The following is a 27313-nucleotide window of genomic DNA, read 5'->3' as shown; positions in this document are numbered from 1 at the left end:
TGGGTGAATTTTGGCCCATTCCTCCTGACAGTGCTGGTGTAACTGAGTCAGGTTTGTAGGCCTCCTTGCTCGCACAGACTTTTTCAGTTCTGCCCACAAATGTTCAATAGGTTTGAGGTCAGGGCTTTGTGATGGCCACTCCAATACCTTGACTTTGTTGTCCTTAAGCCATTTTGCCACAAGTTTGGAAGTATGCTTGGTGTCATTGTCCATTTGGAAGACCCATTTGTGACCAAGCTTTAACTTCCTGACTGATGTCTTGAGATGTTGCTTCAATATATCCACATAATTTTCCTCCGTCATGATACCATCTATTTTGTGAAGTGCACCAGTCCCTCCTGCAGCAAAGCACCCCCACAACATGATGCTGCTACCCCTGTGCTGCATGGATGGGATGGTGTTCTTCGGCTTGCAAGCCTCCCCCTTTTTCCTCCAAACATAACGATGGTCATTATGGCCAAACAGTTTTATTTTTGTTTCATCAGACCAGAGGACATTTCCATGTGCAGTTGCAAACCGTAGTCTGGCTTTTTTTTATGGCGGTTTTGGAGCAGTGGCTTCTTCCTTGCTGAGCGGCCTTTCAGGTTATGTCTATATAGGACTCGTCTTACTGTGGATATAGTAGATACTTTTGTACCCGTTTCCTCCAGCATCTTCACAAGGTCCTTTGCTGTTGTTCTGGGATTGATTTGAACTTTTTGCACCAAAGTACATTCATCTCTAGGAGACAGAACGTGTCTCCTTCCTGAGTGGTATGACGGCTGCGTGGTCCCATGGTGTTTATAGTTACGTACTATTGTTTGTTCAGATGAACTTGGTACCTCCAGGCATTTGGAAATTGCTCCCATGGATGATCCAGGCTCGTGGAGGTCAACAATTTTCTTTTTTTGAGGTCTTGGCTGATTTCTTTCGACTTTTCCATGATGTCAAGCAAAGATGCACTGAACTTGAAGGTAGGCCTTGAAATAAATCCACAGGTACACCTCCAATTGACTCAAATGATGTCAATTAGCCTATCAGAAGCTACTAAAGGCATGACATAATTTTCTGGAATTTTCCAAGCCGTTTAAAGGCACAGTCAACATAGTGTATGTAAACTTCTGACCCACTGGAATTGTGATACAGTGAATTAAAAGTGAAATAATCTGTCTGTAAACAATTGTTGGAAAAATGGGCTTGTCATGCACACAGTGAATGTCCTAAACAACTTGCTAAAACTATAGTTTGTTAAAACCTGTTGGGGCTAGGGGGCAGTATTTTCATGGCCGGATGAAAAACATACCCAATTTGAACAGGTTACTACTCTGGCCCAGAAACTATTAGTAGATTTGGATAGAAACCACTCTGAAGTTTCTAAAACTGTTTGAATGGTGTCTGTAAGTATAACAGAACTCATATGGCAGGCAAAAACCTGAGACAAATACAAGCAGGAAATGAAAATCTTGTGGCTGTACTATTTAAGTCATTGCCAATGGAATACACAGTGACAAAGGATTCATTTTGCACTTCCTAAGGCTTCCACTAGGTGTCAACAGTCTTTAGAATGTTGTTTGAGGCGTCTATGATGAACAGAGACCGAATGAGAAGGCTGGGAAGTTGGTAACCCAGGGAATGACATCACTTCATTGGCGCGCATTCATGTGAGATGGGACCTGTGTTCCAAAACATTTTTCAAGACACAGGAAAGGTCCGGTTGAAATATTACTGAAGTTTCACGTTAAAATGGCCCTAAAGATTGATGCTATACAACGTTTGACATGTTTGAACGAACGTAAATAGATTCTTTTGACTTTTCGTCGTGACACTTTCCTCGCGCGTCCTACATTTTGAGTAGCCTACTGAACGCGCAAACAACACGGAACAACATGGAGTTATTTGGACATATATTATGAACTTTATCGAACAAAACAACATTTGTTGTGGACCTGGGATTCCTGGAAGTGCCTTCTGATGAAGATTATTAAAGTCAATATGTCTAATGTTGTTTATGCATTTAGATGACTCCAAAATGGTGGGTATCTGTATTGCCTAGTGTATTTTTCTGAGCACAGTACTCAGATTATTGCAAAGTGTGCTTTCCCAGTAAAGGTATTTTGAAATCTGTCAATGCGGTTGCATTCAGGAGATGTTAATCTATAATTCTTTGAATAACAGTTTAATATTTTATCAACGTTTATAATGAGTATTTTTGTAAATTCACCGGCAGTTTTGGGGGAGATACATTTTCTGAACGTCACGCGCCGATGTAAAATGCTGTTTTTGGATAGAAATATGAACTCGATAGAACAAAAAATGCATGTATTGTCTAACATAATGTCCTAGGAGTGTCATCTGATGAAGATTGTCAAAGGTTAGTGCATAATTTTAGCTGGTTTTCTGCTTTCGGTGACGCCTGTCCTTGCATTGAAAATGGCTGTGTGTAATTCTTTGTCTATGTACTGTCCTAACATAATCTAACTTTATGCTTTCGCCGTAAAGCCTCTTTGAAATCGGACAATGTGGTTGGATTAAGGACATGTTTATCTTTCAAATGGTGTAAAATAGTTGATTGTTTGAGAAATTTAAAATTATTAGATTTTTGCTGTTTTGAATTTCGTGCCATGTATCTTGTCAAGTTACCGGGATAAGAACGGGAAAGGGTGTCCCCAACAGAAACTTGTGGAGTGGTTGACTCCAACCTAAGTGTATGTAAACTTCCGACTTCAACTGTATGTTGTATCTGTTATGCGTTGTACCTGTCATATCTGTGTTGTACCTGTTATATGTATATTTTACTTGTTATACCTGTGTTGTACCTGTTATTTCTGTGTTGTACCTGTTACATCTGTGTTAAATATGTCGTATCTGTGTTGTGCTTGTTATATCTATATTTTACCTGTCATGTCTTTATTAAATCTGTTGTATCTGTGTTGTACCTGTTATCTGTGTTAAATCTATTATATCTATATTTTACCTGTTATATCTGTGTTAAATATGTTATATCTGTGTTGTACCTGTTATAGCTGTGTTAAATCTGTTGTATCTGTGTTGTACCTGTTATCTGTGTTCAATCTATTATATCTATATTTTACCTGTTATATCTGTGTTAAATATGTTATATCTGTGTTGTATCTGTTTTACCTGTTGTATCTGTGTTGTACCTGTTATAGCTGTGTTAAATCTGTGATATCTGTTTTGTAACTGTTATATCTGTGTTGTTCCTGTTATCTGTGTTAAATCAGCTGTATCTGTGTTTTACCTGTTATATCTGTGCTGTACCTGTTAAATCTGTGATATCTGTTAAATCTGTGTTAAATTGGTCTTCCCTGTGGCTCAGTTGGTAGAGCATGGTGTTTGCAACGCCAGGGTTGTGGGTTCTATAAGTGATTTCATTTTTTGGGGGGTGAACTCAATATGCCGGGTCGCTGTCACTCACCCAGACGTCCTGTATCCTTCATTCACATGTATCACCCTTTTACTAGAGTTCTGCTAAGTTTTTAACTTCAACATGAATACTAAAAGACAAGTCTGTCGTGTCGTAGTCAGTCATCAGATACAATGGATTGTTAGTGTTTTCTTGACTCCAGTGTTTAGCCCGTCTGGTGGGCTTGGCAGAGACTCCAGGCTGTGGCAGTTGACTACCTGCCTCCCTTACTGCCGACGGCTGGTAGGTTACAGGACCTTACTGCCGACGGCTGGTAGGTTACAGGACCTTACTGCCGACGGCTGGTAGGTTACAGGACCTTACTGCCGACGGCTGGTAGGTTACAGGACCTTACTGCCGACGGCTGGTAGGTTACAGGACCTTACTGCCGACGGCTGGTAGGTTACAGGACCTTACTGCCGACGGCTGGTAGGTTACAGGACTTTCTCTCTCTCTCACACGTGAGAATTCAGGCAGGGTGAAGTGAAACAGTGCAGTAAAGAGATTGTCAGGTAGAGTACAGGTGGTATCAGGCACTGTTGTCAGGTAGAGTACAGGTGGTATCAGGTAGAGTACAGGTGGTATCAGGTAGAGTACAGGTGGTATCAGGTACTGTTGTCAGGTAGAGTACAGGTGGTATCAGGTACTGTTGTCAGGTAGAGTACAGGTGGTATCAGGTAGAGTACAGGTGGTATCAGGTACTGTTGTCAGGTAGAGTACAGGTGGTATCAGGTAGAGTACAGGTGGTATCAGGTACTGTTGTCAGGTAGAGTACAGGTGGTATCAGGCACTGTTGTCAGGTAGAGTACAGGTGGTATCAGGTAGAGTACAGGTGGTATCAGGTATTGTTGTCAGGTAGAGTACAGGTGGTATCAGGTACTGTTGTCAGGTAGAGTACAGGTGGTATCAGGTACTGTTGTCAGGTAGAGTACAGGTGGTATCAGGTAGAGTACAGGTGGTGTCAGGTACTGTTGTCAGGTAGAGTACAGGTGGTATCAGGTAGAGTACAGGTGGTGTCAGGTACTGTTGTCAGGTAGAGTACAGGTGGTATCAGGTAGAGTACAGGTGGTATCAGGTACTGTTGTCAGGTAGAGTACAGGTGGTATCAGGTAGAGTACAGGTGGTGTCAGGTACTGTTGTCAGGTAGAGTACAGGTGGTATCAGGTAGAGTACAGGTGGTATCAGGTATTGTTGTCAGGTAGAGTACAGGTAGTATCAGGTACTGTTGTCAGGTAGAGTACAGGTGGTATCAGGTAGAGTACAGGTAGTATCAGGTACTGTTGTCAGGTAGAGTACAGGTGGTATCAGGTACTGTTGTCAGGTAGAGTACAGGTGGTATCAGGTAGAGTACAGGTGGTGTCAGGTACTGTTGTCAGGTAGAGTACAGGTGGTATCAGGTAGAGTACAGGTGGTATCAGGTATTGTTGTCAGGTAGAGTACAGGTAGTATCAGGTACTGTTGTCAGGTAGAGTACAGGTGGTATCAGGTAGAGTACAGGTGGTATCAGGCACTGTTGTCAGGTAGAGTACAGGTGGTATCAGGTAGAGTACAGGTAGTATCAGGTACTGTTGTCAGGTAGAGTACAGGTGGTATCAGGTACTGTTGTCAGGTAGAGTACAGGTGGTCTACTAGTGCGGCGTCATTCATTCGGATAGACTGTCATTCAAGGATTTCTGGTTTCTTCTGTGTGCATTAATATAAATCTCTCTCTGTGTGTGTGTGTGTGTGTGTGTGTGTGTGTGTGTGTGTGTGTGTGTGTGTGTGTGTGTGTGTGTGTGTGAGAGAGAGAATTCAGGCAGGGTGAAGTGAAACAGTGCAGTAAAGAGATTAAAAGGTGTCCTGTAAAGATGGAAGAACTAAGGACAAAGTCAGGACATCTGACGTGACGTCCCAGCCTTACTACTGATGACGTCACAATGAACGAGAAGAATTCCCTTCCAAACTGGGCTGAACCACTGCAGCCACAGAGAGAGGGGTGTTCCACCAGTTCCACAGCTGTTAGGTAGAACCTGGACCGTGTTCATTAAGGCACGCCGTAGCAAAACGTTTCTTCCATTTCATACCTAATGAACACAACCCTGGACTGTCTCTGTCTGTGTCCCAAGTGGCACCCTAGTTCATATACAGTACACAATTTTTGACCAGGGTCTATAGGAAATAGGATGCCAATGTGTCCTCTCTCTCGCTCCCCCGTCTCCTGCTAGAGGTCCCCTGGTTTCTGGTGGCAGGTGTTGCAGACGCGCACCGGGTGGTCCCAACCCCTAGAGGGCACCGCTCTGCGTTCAGGGGAGCAGTCGTCACACACTCCCTGGCCGCAGGCCCTGCAGTGGTGGATGGAGAGATGCGGGGCGGAGAAGTCTCTCTGACACTCACAGCAGCACCGGATATCCTGGTCTGGAACCCAGTAGGCTGGACGAGCTGCATCCTTCATCAGACCTGGAGAGGAGAGGGCGTACACAGGCACGCAAACACAGACAGACACACACACACACACATTAGTTTTGCGAGGACATACGGTTATGTCCATCACAGTTTATATTGAATGATGTATATCACATGATGAAAAAGTCCTCATCGCGGATGTATTTCTGCTTAAACAGCTATAACTCAGATAGACATGAAAACATGAAATGACCCGGGAATCGAAAGAACGTCGCTCAAAGATGCACAAAAACGACATAACATTGAAAATGGGTGAACCTTTCCTTTATAAAGGTGCTACAGGTAGAACAGCCTCAATTCGTCAGGGCATGGTATTATGGTCATTTTCTGAAATTACAATGCAAATATGCAAAAACAACGTGTAGCACCTTTAAGCCTCTATTAGGCCGTTAAAAATGTTGTGGACATCTCCTCTCTCTCCAGACCGGTGACCACAGAGCAGTCTAGACTACAGTCAGTGGGCTACAGTACTCACCCAGCGGGCTACAGTACTCACCCAGAGGGCTAGAGTACTCAGCCAGAAGGCTACAGTACTCACCCAGAAGGCTACAGTACTCACCCAGAAGGCTACAGTACTCACCCAGAAGGCTACAGTACTCAGCCAGAAGGCTACAGTACTCACCCAGAAGGCTACAGTACTCCCCCAGAGGGATGTATGTAGCAGTGACCACAGCTCCCAGTGTATTCTGAACAGCCTCTCCTACTCTCCTACTGAGTGTCCCTCCTTCCTCCTCCTCCAACTCTGCATCCAGCAGCTCTACCACACACACACACACACACACACGGAAGAAAGAAGAAAACAACCACAGATTTATGTTTCACATATTAATTTATAAGATCTGTAAATCCGATAGTAAGAGTAAGAAATAAACAGTAAAAAGGGGGAAATATTTTCTATGTCTGTTAATCTGGATACACGATTTCCCGCCAAATTTTGATGATCATGTTAGTGATGGGGGAAAACTCCAGTTAAATATTGGGATATTATTTTTGACGATATATCATATAGTTTTGGCAATATCGCAATATTATTTTTGCGCTAGTTGTCTGTACCTGCACCAAAACTCCAGTATTTTTCCTTCATAGCTTGTTCTCCATCTTCTTTTTAAATAGGAAGCCAATTTGTTTTCAGCACTTTTATTTCCATGACTGATCAAAACTTGTTTTCTCATGGCTCTCTCTCATCCCTCTGCAGCAGACATATGGTGAGCAATATGTTTGGAACATTGAATCACAATAAAATCACAATACATACAGTGCATTCGGAATGTATTCAAATCAAACCCTTTCACTTTTTCACATTTTGTTACGTTACAGTCATATTCTAAAATGGATTAAATAGACACAAAATACCCCATAATGACATCACAATACACCATAATGACATCACAATACCCCATAATGACATCACAATACCCCATAATGACATCACAATACCCCATAATGACAAAGCAAAAACTGTTTTATATACATTTTTGCACATTTATTACAAATAAAAAACTGAAATATCACATAAGTATTCAGACCCTTTACTCAGTACTTTGTTGAAGCACCTTTATCAGTGATTACAGCCTCGAGTCTTCTTGGGTATGACGCTACAAACTTGGCACACCTGTATTTGGGGGAGTTTCTCCCATTCTTCTCTGCAGATCCTCTCAAGCTCTGTCAGGTTGGATGGGGAGTGTTGCTGCACAGCTATTTTCAGGTCTCTCAAGAGACGTTCGATCGGGTTCATGTCTGGGCTCTGGCTGAGCCACTCAAGGACATTCAGAGAAGCCACTCATGCATTGTCTTGGCTGTGTGCTTAGGGTCATTGTTCTGTTAGAAGGTGAACCTTTGCCCCAGTCTGAGGTCCTGGGTGCTCTGGAGCAAATTTTCATCAAGGATCTCTCTGTACTTTGCTCCATTCATCTTTCCCTCGATCCTGACTAGTCTCCCAGTCCCTGCCGATGAAAAACATCCCCACAGCATGATGCTGCCACCACCATGCTTCACCATAGGGATGGTGCCAGGTTTCCTCCATATCATAAAGACCTGATTGGTGGAGTGCTGCAGAGGTGGTTGTCCTTCTGGAAGGTTCTCCCATCTCCACAGAGGAACTCTGGAGCTCTATCAAAGTGACCATCGGGTTCTTGGTCGCCTCCCTGACCCCCTATTTCCCCCGATTACTCAGTTTGGCCGGGCGGCCAGCTCTAGGAAAAGTCTTGGTGGTTCCAAACTTCTTACATTTAAGAATGATGGAGGCCAGGGGGCTTGGGGACCTGCAATGCTGCAGAAATGTTTTGGTACTCTTCCCCAGATATGTGCCTCGACACAATCCTGTCTCGGAGCTCTACGGACAATTCCTTTAACCTCATGGCTTGGTTTTTGCTCTGTGGGACCTTATATAGACAGGTGTGTGTCTTTCCAAATCATGTCCAATCAATTGAATTTACCACAGGTAGACTCCAATGAAGTTGTAGAAACATCTCAAGGATGATCAATGGAAACAGGATGCACCTGAGCCCAATTTCCAGTCTCATAACAAAGGGTCTGAATACTTATGTAAATAGGGTATTTCTGGTTTTTTTTTTTTTTCATAAATTAGCAAACATTTCTCAAAACCTGTTTTTGCTTTGTCATTATGGGGTTTTGTGTGTAGATTGATGAGGAAAAACATGTATTTAATCATGTTTTTGAATAAGGCTGTAAGGTAACAGAATGTGGAAAAAGTCAAGGGGTCTGAATACTTTCTGAATGCACAGTATAGTATCGGCACCTACAGGAAGTATCATGTTAATATCGTATTGTGAGATCCCTGGCAATTCCCTGCCCTAGTTCACATGGCATACAGTTTTATCTAAGAGTATTCTTTAAAGACCTATTGGGACATCATAGGATCACTGAAGAAAAAACATTTCCTTACCTTCTTTTTTGAAAGTTTGTTTTACCCCTTTTTCCTCCCCAATTGGTAGTTACAGTCTTGTCCCATCGCTGCAACTCCCGTACGGACTCGGGAGAGGCGAAGGTCGAGAGCCCTGCGTTCTCCTGGAAACACAACCCAGTCACGCAGCACTGCTTCTTGACACAATGCCCGCTTAACTCGGAAGCCAGCCGCACCAATGTGTCGGAGGAAACACCGTACACCTGGCGACCTGGTCAGCATGCACTGCACCCAGCCCGCCACAGGAGACTCTAGTGCGCGATGAGACAAGGTTATCCCTGCCGGCTAAACCCTCCCCTAACCCGGACAACGCTGGGCCAATTGTGCGCCGCCCCATTGGTCTCCCGGTCGTGGCCGGATGTGACAGAGCCTGGACTCAAACCAAGATCTCTAGTGGCACAGCTAGCACTGCGCCACTCGGGAGGCCCGTCCTTACCTTCTGAGATGCCCCGGTTCTGAAAGCAGGCATCACAGACCCGTACGGGGGCGAGCCCCCAGCCCCTCTCTGGAACAGGACGGTTCTTGGAGGAGCAGCCGTCACAGAAGCCCTCTCCACAGGCACGGCAGTGATGCTTAGTATCGTTGTCCTGGAACACCTCACTGCACTTAGAACATTTCTGTTACAGAGACACAGAGAGCACAGCTGAAAGAATATATCACAGGCTGAAAACACAAGCACACATAGGAGCAATGGACAGTCATAGGAGGAATGGACAGTCTTTACACACACATATATATGAGAGAGAGAGAGAGAGAGAGAGAGAGAGAGAGACAGATACTTTAAAAACCTCTGCATTACAACCCTTAAAATAACCTTCATTGCCAGTGAGTCACTGCATCTCGATGTTGGTTCTGAAAATGCATATGTCAGCCATGTTGGATCCATGCTGTGTCTATATCAGTATGACCAGATGGCTGTGAGGACCACGTACCAGGATGAGTGAGTTGGGTTTCCAGTAGGCCGGGGCGATCTGGTCAGTGAGCCAGGAAGTGACAGCTTTGGCAGGTTTCACACTGAGCTCTGACACACTCTGGGAGATGTAGTTCACACCGTCCAACAGTCTCTAAGCTGCATTGTTGTTGTCTTTCAGAAAACCATCCGACTGGAGAGAGGAGAGAGAGTGGAAGGAGTGAGAGAGAGGGGAAAGAGAGAGAGGAGAGAAAGAAAGGGAGGAGAGAGTAGAAGGAGTGAGAGAGAGGGGAAAGAGAGAGAGGAGAGAAAGAAAGGGAGGAGAGAGTGGAAGGAGTGACACAGAGGGAGAGAAAGGGAGAGAGAAAGGGAGAGAGAGAGAGAGAGAGAGAAGGGCAGTAGTATGAGTGACAGAGAAGTCAGTCAGTATGTATAGCTCATTACGGTACATTCTAGATTATACATTCTAGAGGCTTTATTTTGGAGCGGCAGGTAGCCTAGTGGTTAGAGCGTTGGGCCAGTAACTGAAAGGTTGCTAGATCGAATCCCCGAGCTGACAAGGTAAAAATCTGTCGTTCTGCCCCTGAACAAGTCAGTTAACCCACTGTTCCTAGGCCGACACTGTAAATAATAATTTGTTCTTAACTGCCTAGTTAAATAAACGTTAAATTTAAAAAATGAAGTTGCAAAACTGAAAGAACCAGTGGCTGCTCCGGTATGTTGTTGACTACCTGGTCACTGTGTAAAGCTTCTAGAATGAGCCAGAGTAGGGGCCATAGCCTCTCAGAGAAGGAATGCTGATCACTTTTGCCTGTTAGATCACAATGAATAAGATGACGTGAACAGGGGGGAATCTGATCCTACATCAGCACTCCTACTCTGACGCTTTATGGATATGGGCCGTGGGATGAGTAGGGGAGTCCTCTCTTGTTCTTACCCCAGGTTAGATGTGCTGTATGTCAGTCCTGACCACTGGGTCCTGATCCCTCTCCTCTCTTGTTCTTTACCCCAGGTTAGATGTGCTGTATGTCAGTCCTAACCACTGGATCCTGATCCCTCTCCTCTCTTGTTCTTTACCCCAGGTTAGATGTGCTGTATCTCAGTCCTGACCACTGGATCCTGGTCCCCTCCTCTCTTGTTCTTTACCCCAGGTTAGATGTGCTGTATCTCAGTCCTAACCACTGGATCCTGATCCCTCTCCTCTCTTGTTCTTTACCCCAGGTTAGATGTGCTGTATGTCAGTCCTGACCACTGGGTCCTGATCCCTCTCCTCTCTTGTTCTTTACCCCAGGTTAGATGTGCTGTATGTCAGTCCTGACCACTGGGTCCTGATCCCTCTCCTCTCTTGTTCTTTACCCCAGGTTAGATGTGCTGTATCTCAGTCCTGACCACTGGATCCTGATCCCTCTCCTCTCTTGTTCTTTACCCCAGGTTAGATGTGCTGTATCTCAGTCCTGACCACTGGATCCTGGTCCCCTCCTCTCTTGTTCTTTACCCCAGGTTAGATGTGCTGTATCTCAGTCCTGACCACTGGATCCTGGTCCCCTCCTCTCTTGTTCTTACCCCAGGTTAGATGTGCTGTATCTCAGTCCTAACCACTGGATCCTGATCCCTCTCCTCTCTTGTTCTTTACCCCAGGTTAGATGTGCTGTATGTCAGTCCTGACCACTGGGTCCTGATCCCTCTCCTCTCTTGTTCTTTACCCCAGGTTAGATGTGCTGTATGTCAGTCCTGACCACTGGATCCTGATCCCTCTCCTCTCTTGTTCTTACCCCAGGTTAGATGTGCTGTATGTCAGTCCTGACCACTGGGTCCTGATCCCTCTCCTCTCTTGTTCTTTACCCCAGGTTAGATGTGCTGTATGTCAGTCCTGACCACTGGATCCTGGTCCCCTCCTCTCTTGTTCTTTACCCCAGGTTAGATGTGCTGTATGTCAGTCCTGACCACTGGATCCTGGTCCCCTCCTCTCTTGTTCTTTACCCCAGGTTAGATGTGCTGTATGTCAGTCCTGACCACTGGATCCTGATCCCTCTCCTCTCTTGTTCTTTACCCCAGGTTAGATGTGCTGTATGTCAGTCCTGACCACTGGGTCCTGATCCCTCTCCTCTCTTGTTCTTTACCCCAGGTTAGATGTGCTGTATGTCAGTCCTAACCACTGGATCCTGATCCCTCTCCTCTCTTGTTCTTTACCCCAGGTTAGATGTGCTGTATGTCAGTCCTGACCACTGGATCCTGATCCCTCTCCTCTCTTGTTCTTTACCCCAGGTTAGATGTGCTGTATGTCAGTCCTGACCACTGGGTCCTGATCCCTCTCCTCTCTTGTTCTTTACCCCAGGTTAGATGTGCTGTATGTCAGTCCTGACCACTGGGTCCTGGTCCCCTCCTCTCTTGTTCTTTACCCCAGGTTAGATGTGCTGTATCTCAGTCCTAACCACTGGATCCTGATCCCTCTCCTCTCTTGTTCTTTACCCCAGGTTAGATGTGCTGTATCTCAGTCCTGACCACTGGATCCTGGTCCCCTCCTCTCTTGTTCTTTACCCCAGGTTAGATGTGCTGTATCTCAGTCCTAACCACTGGGTCCTGATCCCCTCCAATCGCTTGTTCTTTTTAAAATGTATTTCTTAGGGGGTGTAGATCAGCCTTAATATTGCAGATAGATTGTAGCCTCCATCAATGTAATTGTCTGCATCATTTTCAATCCCCCATATTTTTTTGTTGTAAATATACACAGTAACAGTCAAAATATTGACCAAGGAGAGTGATGGAGTGCTGCATCAGATGACCTGGCCTCCACAATCACCCGACCTCAACCCAATTGAGATGGTTTGGGATGAGTTGGACCGCAGAGTGAAGGAAAAGCAGCCAACAAGTGCTCAGCATATGTGGGAACTCCTTCAAGACTGTTGAAAAAGCATTCCTCATAAAGCTGGTTGAGAGAATACCAAAAGTGTGCAAAGCTGTCATCAAGGCAAAAGGTGGCTACTTTGAAGAATCTCAAATATAAAATATATTTTGATTTGTTTAACATTTGTTTAATGCTTTTTTTGGTTACTACATGATTCCATATGTGTTATTTCATACTTTTGATGTCTTCACTATTATTCTACAATGTAGAAAATAGTAAACATTAAAAAAAAAACTTGAATGAGTAGGTGTGTCCAAACTTTTGACTGGTATTGTATTACTATTAAAAAATCGTACATATCTTAATTAATTTCCACAATTAAGGAATAATATGCAATATAATGTTGGCAGTTCATACGAAGGATTGTCACATACAACCAGGATTGGCATTACAAAGTAAAAATATTATTTTGGCAAACAATTATTGTGATTCATCCTGTATTGTCCCTAACATCATTACCCCATAGCAACAGATGTGGGGGACAAACACAGATGGACACACACACACACACTCCACCCTTTCCCTACAAACAACCAAAAAGCTCAGATGTTCAACAGTTGTTCCATCCCAAACTCAAGAGAAGACTTGATGTGTGAATACATATACAGTTGTTTGAGAAAGCATGCAAAATTGAGCAAGAATGGGGAGATTTGATTAACCAATGTCAAGACCAAGCTCCTCTTGTTCTTACCCCAGGCCAGATGTGTTCTATTTCAGTCCTGACCACTGTGTCCACTGGGTCCTGGTTCCCGTACCAGTACTGCCTGCTTCTGTAGATCACCCCACAGTTGGGACACTCTATCACATACCTGTAAACAACAACACCACTACTTTAGTTTAAAAAGTTTGGACACATCTACTAATTCAAGCATTTTTATTTATTTTTACTATTTTCTACATTGTAGAATAATAGTGAAGACATCAAAACTATGAAATAACACATATGGAATCATGTAGTAACCAAAAAAGTGGTAAACAAATCAACATATATTTTAGATTCTTCAAAGTAGCCACGCTTTGCCTTGATGACAGCTTTGCATACTCTTGGCATTCTCTCAACCAGCTTCATCAGGTAGTCACCTGGAAAGCATTTCAATTAACAGGTGTGCCTTGTTAAAAGTAAATTTGTGGAATGTCTTTCCTTCTTAATGCATTTGAGACAATTAGTTGTGTTGTGAGAAGTTAGGGGTGGTATACAGAAGATAGCCCTATTTGGTAAAATACAAAGTCCATATTATGGCAAGAACAGCTCAAATAAGCAAAGAGAAACGACAGTCCATCATTACTTTAAGACATGAAGGTCAGTCAATCTGGAAAATTTCATGAAATGTGAAAGTTTCTTCAAGTGCAGTCGCAAAAAAAACCATCAAGCGCTATGATGAAACTGGCTCTCATGAGGACCGCCACAGGAAAGGAAGACCCAGAGTTACCTCTGCTGCAGAGGATAAGTAGGTGTGTCCAAACTTTTGACTGGTACTGTACAAGCAAACAACACTACAGTTCAGCCAGCGACAGCAGATAGAGTTGAAAAAGCAACTACCCGTTGGTCTCATACCACTCTTAAAGGACCATTATTCTCCTTTTCTCCACAGCCTTACATACAGTGATACAGAGTAAATATCTTCCTTCATTCTGAAAGACCGCACCCGGCGTGCATCCCAAATGGCACCCTATTCCCTATGTAGTGCACTACTTCAGACCAGAGTCCTATGGGTCCCTATTCCCTATGTAGTGCACTACTTTCTGATTAACCAGTAGGCCAGTACTCACCCTGACCAGGCATAGATGGCCAGACCAAACCAGGGAGAGTCAGAGGAGGCTGTCGTCTTGGGAACCACGATCACCTCCTTCCCTCCCTCATAGCACGCCTGAGGATCAGAGTACAGACGTTCAGATCAGAGGAATAACTAGTCTGTGTGTGTGTATTCCTACCTTACAAGTGTAGATGCGGTTGTCGTACTGAGCAGAGTAGCGACAGCGGTGTTTAGCCTCGTGGTCCACTTCCTCCTTCAGGTGGTTCATACTGTTCTTACAGCCAGACCTGACAGGAAGAGGGTTCGTACACAGTTAGTACAAATTGAGGAGAATAAGTAACTAAAAAGCAGCCTTCCCCAAGAGAGGATGGCTTTCACTTCAGCAGTGATAAATTCATGAACTTCTTTGAGGAAAAGATCATGATCATTAGAAAGCAAATTACGGACTCTTCTTTAAATCTGCATATTTCTCCAAAGCTCAGTTGTCCTGAGTCAGCACAACACTGCCAGGACCTAGGATCAAGTGAGACACTGCCTTCCTGAAGACAAACAATGTATCCGAAACGTGTCAGTCTGGTTTTAGACCCCATCATAGCACTGAGACTGCACTCATGCAACTCCCTGTTGGCGGGGCTCCCTGCCTGTGCCATTAAACCCCTACAACTCATCCAGAACGCCGCAGCCCGTCTGGTGTTCAACCTTACCAAGTTCTCTCATGTCACCCCGCTCCTCCGCACACTCCACTGGCTTCCAGTTGAAGCTCGCATCTGCTACAAGACCATGGTGCTTGCCTACGGAGCTGTGAGGGGAACGGCACCTCCGTACCTTCAGGCTCTGATCAGGCCCTACACCCAAACAAGGGCACTGCGTTCATCCACCTCTGGCCTGCTGGCCACCCTACCTCTGCGGAAGCACCGTTCCCGCTCAGCCCAGTCAAAACTGTTCACTGCTCTGGCACCCCAATGGTGGAACAAGCTCCCTCACGACGCCAGGACAGCGGAGTCAATCACCACCTTCCGTAGACACCTGAAACCCCACCTCTTTAAGGAATACCTGGGATAGGATCCTTCTAACCCCCCCCAAAAAAAGATATAGATGTACTACTGTAAAGTGGTTGTTCCACTGGATATCATAAGGTGAATGCGCCAATTTCTAAGTCGCTCTGGATAAGAGCGTCTGCTAAATGACGTAAATGTAATGTAAATGTCAGACCGAGGCTCTGCATCTGTCCAAGTGCTCCTAGACCTTAGCGCTGCTTTTGATACCATCGATCACCACATTCTTTTGGAGAGATTGGAAATCCAAATTGGTCTACACGGACAAGTTCTGGCCTAGTTTAGATCTTATCTGTCGGAAAGATATCATTTTGTCTCTGTGGATGGTTTGTCTTCTGACAAATCAACTGTACATTTCAGTGTTCTTCAAGGTTCCGTTTTAGGACCACTATTGTTTTCACTGTATATTTTAACTTTTGGTGATGTAATTCGGAAACATCATGTTAACTTTCACTGCTATGCAGACGACACACAGCTGTACATTTCGATAAAACATGGTGAAGCCCCAAAATTGCCCTCCCTGGAAGCCTGTGTTTCAGACATAAGGAAGTGGATGGTGGCAAATGTTTAATTTTAAAACTCGGACAAAACAGAGATGCTAGTTCTAGGTCCCAAAAAACAAAGATCTTCTGTTGGATCTGACAATTAATCTTGATGGTTGTACAGTCGTCTCAAATAAAACTGAAGGACCTCGGCGTTACTCTGGACCCTGATCTCTCTTTTGACAAACATATCAAGAATATTTCAAGGACAGCTTTTTTCCATCTTCGTAACATTACAAAAATCTGAAAAACTTTCTGTCCAAAAATGACGCAGAAAAATTCATCCATGATTTCTAGATTAGACTACTGCAATGCTCTACTTTCCGGCTACCCGGATAAAGCACTAAATAAACTTCAGTTAGTGCTAAACACGGCTGCTGGAATCTTGACTAGAACCAAAACATTTGATCATATTACTCCAGTGCTAGCCTCTCTACACTGGCTTCCTGATAAGGCTAGAGCTGATTTCAAGGTTTTACTGCTAACCTACAAAGCATTACATGGGCTTGCTCCTAGCTATCTTTCCGATTTGGTCCTGCCGGACATACCTACACGTACGCTACGGTCACAAGACGCAGGCCTCCTAACTGTCCCTAGAATTTCTAAGCAAACAGCTGGAGACAGGGCTTTATCCTACAGAGCTCCATTTTTATAGAATGGTCTGCCTATCCATGTGAGAGACGCAGACTCGATCTCGACCTTTAAGTCTTTATTGAAGACTCATCTCTTCAGTAGCTCCTATGATTGAGTGTAGTCTGGCCCAGGGGTGTGAAGGTGAACGGAAAGGCACTGGAGCAACGAACTGCCCTTGTTGTCTCTGCCTTGCCAGTTCCCCTCTCTCCACTGGGATTCTCTGCCTCTAACCCTGTTACGGGGGCTGAGTCACTGGCTTACTGGTGCTCTTCCATGCCATCCCTAGGAGGGGTGTGTCACTTGAGTGGGTTGAGTCACTGACGTGATCTTCCTGTCCGGGTTGTTCTGTTTTGGACTCTCTCTCTACCGCACCTGCTGTCTCTAACTCTGAATGATCGGCTATGAAAAGCCAACTGACATTTACTCCTGAGGTGCTGACCTGTTGCACCCTCTACAACCACTGTGATTATTATTATCTGGCCCTGCTGGTCATCTATGAACGTTTTAACATCTTGGCCATGTTCTGTTATAATCTCCACCCGGCACAGCCAGAAGAGGACTGGCCACCCCTCAGAGCCTGGTTCCTCTCGGTTTCATCCTAGGTTCCGGTCTTTCTAGGGAGTTTTTCCTAGCCACCGTGCTTCTACACCTGCATTGCTTGCTGTTTGGGGTTTTAGGCTGGGTTTCTGTACAGCACTTTGTGACATCGGCTGATGTAAAAAGAGCTTTATAAATACATTTGATTGAATTACTATGTTATTAATGTGCTGTTCTTACAGCCAGACTTGACAGGAAAAGGGTTAGTACACAGTGTTTAATTACTATGTTATTATTGTACCAAAGCTGAAAGGAAGGCAGAGAAACATTATGGATGTAGAAAACTATTATTGTTCTATCCTGTTTGAGATGCTATTTTAGTGTAATTATCAGTTAATTACTACCGATATGTAATAACTATGCAACTCCAATGTAATACACATTAATCATTAAATAACAAAATACCAAGTAAACATTGGACTGTAATAGAAAACAGTGTAAACTGAGCCATCACACAACTAAGGCTAATTCACCATGTAAATTATAAACACAAGAAAATTGTCAATATTGGACTGTAATACAAAGCAGAACTGGAAACAGAGAATATAGCGCGAGGTACCACAGCTGAGACGGTAACAGAAACTGCCGGTCTCGGAGATTCTGGGTTCGAGCCCAGGCTCTGTCGCAGCCGGCCGCGACCGGGAGGCCCATGGGGCGACGCACAATTGGCCCAGCGTAGTCCGGGTTAGGGAGGGTTTGGCCGGCAGGGATAACCTTGTATCATCGCGCACTAGAGTCTCCTGTGGCGGGCTGGGTGCAGTGCATGCTGACCAGGTCGCCAGGTGTACGGTGTTTCCTCCGACACATTGGTGCGGCTGGCTTCCGAGTTGGATGGGCGTTGTGTCAAGAAGCAGTGCTGCGTGACTGGGTTGTGTTTCCAGGAGAACGCAGGGCTCTCGACCTTCGCCTCTCCCGAATCCGTACGGGAGTTGCAGCGCTGAGACAAGACTGTAACTACTACCAATTGGATACCACGAAATTGGGGAGAAAAAAGGGGTAATAAATACATTTTAAAAATAACTGCCGGTCTCACGGTAATTGACCGTTAATTAACATAAACACATTTAGCATCTCCTGGCTTCTACACATAGCCTACAAGCCACTGATGCAGACCTTTGGAACATTTACATTTTTTAAAAGTCTAATAAATCCATGTAATATAGTCCACACCGTCACAGAAAATTCACTATTTATTTTAGACAGGTCTAAAAAAAACATGAAATGAAGAAAATTTCAGAAGAACAGAATAGCATACTCTGAGATGTCCTTATGTTAGGTCCTGATCTGGCTATGCCATATGGCTGCTACACTCATTTAGCAGACACAATTTGCTTAGAATTCCGTGGCATTATTTTATTGTATGAAGAATACATTTGAACAAAGCTGAATAAAATGGAAATTATATTTTCTCCAAATGATTTGAGGGAGTGAGCACACGCGGCTATTCTGTGTTGAGCGGTTAACAACGAAATAGATCCTCCTATATGCTTAATTTAGAATTATTAATGTAACTTTAGTTGTGATACAAACATTGGGCTGTATGTTATTGATTTTTAATACATTATAAGGCTGCATGATGAGACTCTAATGATGATTTGAAAAAAGTTGCTTGAAAGGCATGAGCTCTGCTTTGTTTTTTGTGCAGACTGTACACACTTCATCAATCTCTCATTCACAAGTTGACAAGCACTTGATAATGCCTCGAATTTCCCGGCGGCATCCCCTTTGTGTGGCCATAATGTCATCTATGCACTTAAATAGCAAATGGAGGACACTTCCCCATGGTTCATTTTCATGCCAGCCAGGTAGGCTATACTCCTGTTGTAAAGATAAACAATGTGCTTAATATTAGGGAAGTTGAGAAATAAATATAGTAGGCCTAGCCTATTAAAAGCTGATGGGATCCTCCTTTTTTTAATAGAGGACATCACTCTGTTTTCTCACACAATTGCGCAACATGAGCTCATGGGCTCTCATAAAGTGTTTGATTAGATTTTCGAATACATTTGCATTGATGTCAGAGTGATTAGAGGGACAATAGAGTGCTGAGTACCAGGCAGTTAGCAAGTTTGGTAGGTTACTAATGATCATCAGCAGCATCAGAGCTTGGAGAAGCCTAATTACGATGACTAAACGTTCACGTGGAATTTGACTGCCTTCATGAGTCGTGACCTCCGGTGTGGCGGTAATACGGTCACCACAACAGATACCGGAGCAGGTGAAGTACTAACCCACAGCTGGGACAGACACCAGAGCAGGTGAAGTACTAACCCACAGCTGGGACAGATACCAGAGCAGGTGAAGTACTAACCCACAGCTGGGACAGATACCAGAACAGGTGAAGTACTAACCCACAGCTGAGACAGATACCAGAGCAGGTGAAGTACTAACCCACAGCTGGGACAGATACCAGAGCAGGTGAAGTACTAACCCACAGCTGAGACAGATACCAGAGCAGGTGAAGTACTAACCCACAGCTGGGACAGATACCAGAGCAGGTGAAGTACTAACCCACAGCTGGGACAGATACCAGAGCAGGTGAAGTACTAACCCACAGCTGGGACAGATACCAGAGCAGGTGAAGTACTAACCCACAGCTGAGACAGATACCAGAGCAGGTGAAGTACTAACCCACAGCTGGGACAGATACCAGAGCAGGTGAAGTACTAACCCACAGCTGGGACAGATACCAGAGCAGGTGAAGTACTAACCCACAGCTGAGACAGATACCAGAACAGGTGAAGTATTCATCAGGGAAGAAAGAGTTACTGGCCAGGTGCTCTTCTGGGATATCCCCACTGAAACATTCACTCAGGGCCTAGAAGGGAGAGAGAGAGAGCGGGGGAGATTAGAGAGAGGGAGGAGAGCTTTGCAACAGGTGTTGACAATGTCATTCATTACACACACACACACACACACACACACACACACACACACACACACACCAACCTGCAGGGCTCTGTATATGACGCTTGCGGAACGAGGTGAGCGGGTAGTGTTGTTATCTAACTGTTGCTCCAGGCTCCGCAGCAGACCACTAAAATCTGTCGGGGGGTTGTAGGTTCGAGTCCCACGATACTGGATGGAGCTGAAGGCCTCGGGAAACAGACCCAACTTCCTGAAACGCTCCTGGAGCAGACGCTCTGCAGACTCTGATGGGTTGTCTGGAGAGAGGGGGAGCGAGAGACATGTAGAGGAGAGGGAAAGAGATGTAGAGGAGAGAGGAAGAGAGAGAGAGAGAGAGATGTAGAGGAGAGAGGAAGAGAGAGAGAGAGAGAGAGAGAGATGTAGAGGAGAGAGAGGAAGAGAGAGAGAAGAAGGAGAGAGTAGAGAGAGAGAGAGATGTAGAGGAGAGAGAGGAAGAGAGAGAGAGAGAGATGTAGAGGAGAGAGGAAGAGAGAGAGAGAGAGAGAGATGTAGAGGAGAGAGATGTAGAGGAGAGAGGAAGAGAGAGAGAGAGAGATGTAGAGGAGAGAGAGGAAGAGAGAGAGAGAGAGATGTAGAGGAGAGAGGAAGAGAGAGGAGAGAGATGTAGAGGAGAGGAAGAGAGAGAGAGAGAGATGTAGAGGAGAGAGGAAGAGAGAGAGATGTAGAGGAGAGAGATGTAGAGGAGAGAGAGAGAGAGAGGAGAGAGGTAGAGGAGAGAGAGAGAGAGATGTAGAGGAGAGAGAGGAAGAGAGAGAGAGAGAGATGTAGAGGAGAGAGAGGAAGAGAGAGAGAGAGATGTAGAGGAGAGAGAGGAAGAGAGAGAGAGAGAGAGATGTAGAGGAGAGAGAGGAAGAGAGAGAGAGATGTAGAGGAGAGAGAGGAAGAGAGAGAGAGATGTAGAGGAGAGAGAGGAAGAGAGAGATGTAGAGGAGAGAGGGGGAGCGAGAGACATGTAGAGGAGAGGGAAAGAGGCATAGAGGAGAGAGGAAGAAAGAGAGAGATGTAGAGGAGAGAGGGGAGATGTAGAGGAGAGAGAGGAAGAGAGAGAGAGAGATGTAGAGGAGAGAGAGGAAGAGAGAGATGTAGAGGAGAGAGGGGGAGCGAGAGACATGTAGAGGAGAGGGAAAGAGGCGTAGAGGAGAGAGGAAGAGAGAGAGAGAGAGAGAGAGAGATGTAGAGGAGAGAGAGGAAGAGAGAGAGAGAGATGTAGAGGAGAGAGAGGAAGAGAGAGAGAGAGAGAGAGAGAGAGGAAGAGAGAGAGAGAGAGAGAGAGAGGAGGAAGAGAGAGAGAGAGAGAGAGATGTAGAGGAGAGAGGGGAAGAGAGAGAGAAATGTAGAGGAGAGAGGGAGGGAGAAAGAGAGAGAGAGAGAGCGAGCAGTGGATGAGGAAGAGAAAAGAGGGGAAGACAGTCTTGATGTTAGAGAGTGATGATTGTAAGTAGAGGTGAATGGACTAGGCTATGACAAGTTATTTCCACTTTCTAAACTGAAAACTGAATTGAGGGACATCCTGCTATGGCCTCTATCTCTGTCTCGACCCCTGACCCTGTCCCCCAACCTGAACCCAGCTGTTTGTCTGTCTCGACCCCTGACCCTGTCCCCCAACCTGATCCCAGCTGTTTGTCTGTCTCGACCCCTGACCAGGTCCCCCAACCTGTCTGTCTCAGCCCCTGACCCTGTCCCCCAACCTGAACCCAGCTGTTTATCTGTCTCAGCCCCTGACCCTGTCCCCCAACCTGATCCCAGCTGTTTATCTGTCTCAGCCCCTGACCCTGTCCCCCAACCTGAACCCAGCTGTTTATCTGTCTCAGCCCCTGACCCTGTCCCCCAACCTGATCCCAGCTGTTTGTCTGTCTCGACCCCTGACCCTGTCCCCCAACCTGATCCCAGCTGTTTATCTGTCTCAGCCCCTGACCCTGTCCCCCAACCTGATCCCAGCTGTTTGTCTCAGCCCCTGACCCTGTCCCCCAACCTGATCCCAGCTGTTTGTCTGTCTCGACCCCTGACCCTGTCCCCCAACCTGAACCCAGCTGTTTATCTGTCTCAGCCCCTAACCCTGTCCCCCAACCTGATCCCAGCTGTTTGTCTGTCTCAGCCCCTGACCCTGTCCCCCAACCTGTCTGTCTCAACCCCTGACCCTGTCCCCCAACCTGAACCCAGCTGTTTATCTGTCTCGACCCCTGACCCTGTCCCCCAACCTGATCCCAGCTGTTTGTCTGTCTCGACCCCTGACCCTGTCCCCCAACCTTATCCCAGCTGTTTATCTGTCTCAGCCCCTGACCCTGTCCCCCAACCTGATCCCAGCTGTTTGTCTCAGCCCCTGACCCTGTCCCCCAACCTAATCCCAGCTGTTTGTCTGTCTCGACCCCTGACCCTGTCCCCCAACCTGAACCCAGCTGTTTATCTGTCTCAGCCCCTGACCCTGTCCCCCAACCTGATCCCAGCTGTTTGTCTGTCTCAGCCCCTGACCCTGTCCCCCAACCTGATCCCAGCTGTTTGTCTGTCTCAGCCCCTGACCCTGTCCCCCAACCTGATCCCAGCTGTTTATCTGTCTCGACCCCTGACCCTGTCCCCCAACCTGTCTGTCTCAACCCCTGACCCTGTCCCCCAACCTGATCCCAGCTGTTTGTCTGTCTCGACCCCTGACCCTGTCCCCCAACCTGAACCCAGCTGTTTATCTGTCTCAACCCCTGACCCTGTCCCCCAACCTGAACCCAGCTGTTTATCTGTCTCGACCCCTGACCCTGTCCCCCAACCTGATCCCAGCTGTTTGTCTGTCTCGACCCCTGACCCTGTCCCCCAACCTGATCCCAGCTGTTTATCTGTCTCAGCCCCTGACCCTGTCCCCCAACCTGAACCCAGCTGTTTATCTGTCTCGACCCCTGACCCTGTCCCCCAACCTGCCTGTCTCAGCCCCTGACCCTGTCCCCCAACCTGAACCCAGCTGTTTGTCTGTCTCAGCCCCTGACCCTGTCCCCCAACCTGATCCCAGCTGTTTATCTGTCTCGACCCCTGACCCTGTCCCCCAACCTGTCTGTCTCAACCCCTGACCCTGTCCCCCAACCTGTCTGTCTCAACCCCTGACCCTGTCCCCCAACCTGATCCCAGCTGTTTATCTGTCTCAGCCCCTGACCCTGTCCCCCAACCTGAACCCAGCTGTTTATCTGTCTCAGCCCCTGACCCTGTCCCCCAACCTGAACCCAGCTGTTTATCTGTCTCGACCCCTGACCCTGTCCCCCAACCTGATCCCAGCTGTTTGTCTGTCTCGACCCCTGACCCTGTCCCCCAACCTGATCCCAGCTGTTTGTCTGTCTCGACCCCTGACCCTGTCCCCCAACCTGATCCCAGCTGTTTGTCTGTCTCGACCCCTGACCCTGTCCCCCAACCTGATCCCAGCTGTTTGTCTGTCTCGACCCCTGACCCTGTCCCCCAACCTGATCCCAGCTGTTTGTCTGTCTCGACCCCTGACATGACAGCACAAACAGACTGGCACTCTGGCTAAGCCAACCAGAACCACCTACCTGAGCTCAGTAGCTTGGTGTGGACGGTCTCATGGAAGATAATAACAGCTGGTCCCAGAGTGGACAGAGGGACGTCCAGACCACACCGGGCCATAGTGGCCTTCAGCTCCCTGGTGAAGTGCTTCAGATAGGCTTCCGAAGCATCACCTAGGAACTTGAACAGGTCGTCGTGGAGACGGTCGGCATGGGTACGGTAGATGACGAGGTCGGAGACGGCAAGGACTTTGAGGAGCAGCCGGGTACGCTGGCCCTGATTGGATCCTAGGTGGGAACCGAGGAAGATGAAGTGTTAGTAATCAAAGGCCTTTAGGCATTTCCCTCGACAGACAGACAGCCAGCATTCCCCTCGACAACCAGCCAGCCAGCCAGCCAGCATTCCCCTCGACAGCCAGCCAGCCAGCCAGCCAGCCAGCCAGCCAGCATTCCCCTCGACCGACCGACAGACAGCATTCTCCTCGACCGACCGACAGACAGCCAGCCAGCATTCCCCTCGACCGACCGACAGACAGCCAGCCAGCATTCCCCTCGACCGACCGACAGACAGCCAGCCAGCATTCCCCTCGACCGACAGACAGCCAGCCTTCCCCTCGACAGACAGACAGACAGCCAGCCAGCATTCCCCCCGACAGACAGCCAGCCAGCATTCCCCCCGACAGACAGACAGCCAGCATTCCCCCCGACAGACAGACAGCCAGCACTCCCCCCGACAGACAGACAGCCAGCATTCCCCCCGACAGACAGACAGCCAGCATTCCCCTCGACAGACAGACAGGCAGCATTCCCCTCGACAGACAGACAGGCAGCATTCCCCTCGACAGACAGACAGGCAGCATTCCCCTCAGACAGACAAGTGATAGTCTAGTCTAGTCTTTTGATACATCAAGGTTTTGACCAATCAGATGTCAGTCGAAGCCTTGCTGTTGTTTCTAGCTACCATCAGTGTATTTGTCAGCTCCTGTGTCAAATTTAGTCATGTTTAATTCTGTACCTGCCCCCAGCAGTCCCTCTGTGTCGATCACCACCACCCTGTGGATGGGGTCCATGGCAGCCCAGACACCCACTGTGCAGGACTCCTGGATGGGGGATGTCTGGAACACTTCTCGCCCCAGGAAGAAGGTGTGATTCAGGGTGTGGGACTTCCCCTCCCCCGTGTTTCCAAAGATAGACACGACCTTGAGGAGTTCCTCTGGCCTGCAGTCCAGCCGGCTCACAAAGTCTTCCTCATCCTTTAACTAGAGATTCAATACAACAGAGGTCAGTCTGTTGTGAGGTACTTTCCTCAACCAAACAGAGTATCAGTATAGCCTGGTCCCAGATCTGTTGTCTCCTCCTTCTATAGCCTGGTCCCAGATCTGTTGTCTCCTTCTATAGCCTGGTCCCAGATCTGCTGTCTACTTCTATAGCCTGGTCCCAGATCTGTTGTCTCCTTCTATAGCCTGGTCCCAGATCTGTTGTCTCCTTCTATAGCCTGGTCCCAGATCTGTTGTCTCCTTCTATAGCCTGGTCCCAGATCTGTTGTCTCCTTCTATAGCCTGGTCCCAGATCTGTTGTCTCCTTCTATAGCCTGGTCCCAGATCTGTTGTCTCCTTCTATAGCCTGGTCCCAGATCTGTTGTCTACTTCTATAGCCTGGTCCCAGATCTGTTGTCTCCTTCTATAGCCTGGTCCCAGATCTGTTGTCTCCTTCTATAGCCTGGTCCCAGATCTGTTGTCTCCTTCTATAGCCTGGTCCCAGATCTGTTGTCTCCTTCTATAGCCTGGTCCCAGATCTGTTGTCTCCTTCTATAGCCTGGTCCCAGATCTGTTGTCTCCTTCTATAGCCTGGTCCCAGATCTGTTGTCTACTTCTATAGCCTGGTCCCAGATCTGTTGTCTCCTTCTATAGCCTGGTCCCAGATCTGTTGTCTCCTTCTATAGCCTGGTCCCAGATCTGTTGTCTCCTTCTATAGCCTGGTCCCAGATCTGTTGTCTCCTTCTATACCCTGGTCCCAGATCTGTTTGTGCGCTTACCAGCTCCATTGTTCATTGACATGTCAATGACTGACAAGGAGTTGGCATGATTGCACAAAGATTGAAACTCACACGATTATTGGTCTTCTTAACCAATATTTTCTTGGACAGCCGGCAGTCCTCCAATCTGAATCGAAGGATGATTATTTAAGATATTTCTCCTTGGCGTTTCATACAGATTGTCAAATTGCAAACTGCCTTATACCTATCATCCAATCTTTTCAGATATACACAAGTTCCTAGTGATTAGCGTCTACAGTTAGGGGGTTGATTAGTGTCTACAGTTAGGGGGTTGAGTATGACTCGGCCTGGTCAAAAATAAGTACACTATATAGGGAACAGGGTGTCATTTGGGATGCATACAAGCACACAATGTCACTCACCTGCATCTCCTCCTTCTCATCCACCAGTAAGAAGCTGCACACCTTCTCCAGTTTTGCTTTCAGGGCCTCCATCTCCCCTCCATCCCCAGTATCCAGGCTACTATCCTGGGCTTTCACCGGAGGAGGGTAGGGGGTCACGGGGTGCTTCCTCTTGTTCACCCCGCTGTGGGTCCGCTTCTGGCAGTCCAAACAGAGGTTAATCTTACAGCCCTGGCAGCGCACCACTGCCCTCAGCCTTCCCCTGTTCACTCCAAATCCGCTGTTGTTCCCTTTACAGGAGTCACATAAAGGAACGTGTCCAGAGGCGATGCGGACCCTGTCGTGGTTCCTCATGCGTTCCTGACGATGGAGCTCCAGCTCGCAGCGGACGCACTGCAGGCTTCCGCACTCGTCGCATTCGAAGGCGGCGTCGTCTGAGCCGCCGCAGGCGTAGCTCTCCTGACACACCAGGATGGTGTTTATCCCCTTATCTACAGACGGACCTTGACCATTCATAATTAACACTTCGGTGTGGTACTGCTAACAAGTGCGCCTTTTATGCCGATAAATCTGTGCCTGAGGAACTGTTGCTGAAGAGTCGAAAACTATACTAGGATAACGAAACCAGACTGATGTAGAATATGTTTATGGCTATAGTCTATAAGGTGTTAAATATTTAAATGTTTTATTCTTTAGTACGTTACGGTAGTAGTCCCTCTTCTATACTCCCCGAAACACTTAGCAGATCACTTTGACAACAAATGACTCTAAGTTACAGATCTGTCCGTCTGTCAGCAAAACAATCACAACGATTTCCTACATACATGTCCAGACATGCAGCTAGAACCACCTGCAAGCAATCGATAGCTGTCAACCACCAAATAACATTGGCATTAGCTAACGTTAGTTAGCCTAGTGTTTGTTTAGCTGTTGTTGTTGGCTAAGCCACTTTGAGAGTAGAAATTGACAACGGTGACTCTGTGCAAAAACAAATCTGCATATATATATATATATATATATATATATAAAAAGAAAACACTTACATATTTGTCAGTTACTCTACATCAACTGAAACGACCCATCAACAAAAGCCTTCATCAAGCCAAAAAGATTGACCTAGCTAGTTTGCCCAGATGTTTCCTAACCTAAACACAAAACAACGCAATACTCTTTTAATAAACAAACATGGTATGTAGTGTCAATCACAAAGATACCGTTGTATTTAAAAAAATATATATATATCTTGTAAGGATAATTTCGCTGCCCAACAGCTAGATGTTGTTCACAGTTTCATCAGCTGATTGGCTTGTTTTCATCCAGAGGTCAAAGG

The 27313-nt window shown here is 46.6% G+C and overlaps 2 long non-coding RNA genes and 1 pseudogene across 4 annotated transcripts; 1 reads left to right on the top strand and 2 right to left on the bottom strand.

Annotated features, from left to right (window-relative positions):
* Nucleotides 1-3350: 3350 nt before the first annotated feature.
* On the bottom strand, nucleotides 3351-3954 carry LOC115154958 (uncharacterized). Its single transcript, XR_003867978.1, has 2 exons — nucleotides 3661-3954; nucleotides 3351-3629 (listed from the first exon to the last, which is right to left on the bottom strand). It is a non-coding gene; the product is annotated as an uncharacterized LOC115154958 (long non-coding RNA).
* Nucleotides 3937-4996, top strand: LOC115154868 (uncharacterized). Of its 3 annotated transcripts, none has more exons than XR_003867961.1 (3): nucleotides 3937-3991; nucleotides 4623-4779; nucleotides 4890-4995. It is a non-coding gene; the product is annotated as an uncharacterized LOC115154868 (long non-coding RNA). The 3 variants fall into 3 exon arrangements; XR_003867971.1 differs by lacking the exon at nucleotides 3937-3991 and adding an exon at nucleotides 4211-4245 and having other exon boundaries at nucleotides 4890-4996; XR_003867965.1 differs by lacking the exon at nucleotides 3937-3991 and adding an exon at nucleotides 4318-4368.
* On the bottom strand, nucleotides 4849-27313 carry LOC115154809 (zinc finger FYVE domain-containing protein 1-like; annotated as a pseudogene).

Source organism: Salmo trutta, chromosome 1, assembly GCF_901001165.1.
Source record: "Salmo trutta chromosome 1, fSalTru1.1, whole genome shotgun sequence".
Classification (NCBI taxonomy): domain Eukaryota; kingdom Metazoa; phylum Chordata; class Actinopteri; order Salmoniformes; family Salmonidae; genus Salmo; species Salmo trutta.
The sequence above is the reverse complement of the archived record's forward strand: the minus strand, read 5'-3'. Positions and strand labels throughout refer to the sequence as shown.